The sequence below is a fragment of the Pteropus alecto genome, unplaced genomic scaffold, assembly GCF_000325575.1.
Source record: "Pteropus alecto unplaced genomic scaffold, ASM32557v1 scaffold280, whole genome shotgun sequence".
In the NCBI taxonomy this organism is placed as follows: domain Eukaryota; kingdom Metazoa; phylum Chordata; class Mammalia; order Chiroptera; family Pteropodidae; genus Pteropus; species Pteropus alecto.
In genome coordinates, this window is record NW_006430057.1 from 548450 (window position 1) to 549086 (window position 637).

The 637-nt window shown below is 65.0% G+C and overlaps 2 protein-coding genes across 5 annotated transcripts in view; one reads left to right on the forward strand and one right to left on the reverse strand.

The window, feature by feature from the left end:
* The window catches only part of SLC25A43 (solute carrier family 25 member 43), a 31517-nt gene extending 30886 nt beyond the window's left edge, over nucleotides 1–631 (reverse strand). Inside the window, exon 1 of the mRNA XM_006904717.2 lies at nucleotides 422–631. The gene's annotated coding sequence lies outside the window, so the exon portion shown is untranslated. The remainder of the gene's footprint in view (nucleotides 1–421) is intronic.
* Nucleotides 1–637, forward strand: part of LOC102879959 (A-kinase anchor protein 17B) — a 137703-nt gene that overhangs the window by 40397 nt on the left and 96669 nt on the right. The gene's annotated exons all lie outside the window — the stretch shown is intronic.

Genomic DNA, 637 nt, shown 5'->3' on the forward strand with positions numbered 1-637 from the left:
ACACAGACACTTGCATACACGTCTTCAAAGGGGATCTCTCTCCTAGGCCAGTCAAGGCAGTTTCCGAGTTGGTGGACAGTGGGAATGGTTAGGAGCCATCTTTCTGGAGGTCGCTTCATTCCTTCCCCCCAAATCTCCTTTTGCCCCATTTTACCTCCTCACCCGCAGGCCCGTTCAAACTGGTGAGCCTCTCTGGGCCAGAGCTGCCCTCACAAAACCGCACCTGGAAAAGCAGGAATCCCAAGAGCATGTGACAAACTTGGGGACTGCGCTTTTGCGGCCGTAGATGTCTCCTTTTGGCCAAACTGTCAGGGCTTCCAAGCGATTAGGAAGGGGATGGGGCCCCGCGGCAGGGCCTCGACCCCGGGAACCCGGGCGGCCCCGGCTCCCAGCCCGCCCGCCCGTGCGGCCCAGCCCTTACTTGCGGTAGGCGGCGAGCTGCACGGCGCTGTAAGGGAAGAGGCGCAGGCAGGCCACCGCGTTCCCCTTCCACAGGGCCCGGGGCCCCTCGGTCCGCCACAATCCAAACCCCGTGGCCCACGGCCCCCGGCCGCGGCTCCGCACCCCGCCGACCTGGGCCAGCACGGTGACGAGCTCCAGAGGCGCGGTGAGACTCAGGCTGAGCACCCCCGCCAGC